Genomic DNA, 745 nt, shown 5'->3' with positions numbered 1-745 from the left:
GCTAAGACTAATTTTTATTTTTAAGATTTATGGGGAAAACAGGATGACTGATATATCATAATTTTTATTTATTGCCTTTTGGGCTAACATGTTTGAATTACTTGTGACTGATCTTTTGAGCTTGACATCATTTACTAGGGTTTCCTTATGTATTAAATTAAAATCAGAATTCAAAGGTGATATAATAAAGGTTATATGTTTGCAAGGAAGGAGGGGCAAAAGATTAAATGAAAATTCATGTTTTCTACAAATGCTTCCTTTGAGCAAACAAAAGCAATGTTTTTAAAAAATTGATTTGGGTAATCATTTTGTCAGCCTATGGCCCAGGATTAAGGTAATAGATTTGTATGATCAGTTCTACATGTTATATTAGGACATTAGCTTTGGTCTTATGAATCAGGCACTAATATAGAATCAAATTCATTCCGCTGATTTGAGTTCAAACCCCATCTATCCACATGTCAGCTTGGGGATCCTGGGAAAGTTACTTCCTAAACCTCAGTTCCTCCATCTGTATAAAGGACTACTGAAAAGCAATCAATCATCCAAGAAATGTTGAAGCCCCTCAAGGGGAAACAAAAAGATCTGTGTGATTGTCCACATTATTGATGTATAACAAGGAGGATTCTCAGAGGTTGACACCAGCTAGCATCTCACTTCTGCACCTGCCAAGCCGATGGGCAGCACTATATAAGTTAGGCACACCCAATAATGGGTTTCTCAGAGTCACCAAAAAGACAGTTAC

This window comes from Bos javanicus, chromosome 1, assembly GCF_032452875.1.
Source record: "Bos javanicus breed banteng chromosome 1, ARS-OSU_banteng_1.0, whole genome shotgun sequence".
In the NCBI taxonomy this organism is placed as follows: domain Eukaryota; kingdom Metazoa; phylum Chordata; class Mammalia; order Artiodactyla; family Bovidae; genus Bos; species Bos javanicus.
The sequence above is the reverse complement of the archived record's forward strand: the minus strand, read 5'-3'. Positions refer to the sequence as shown.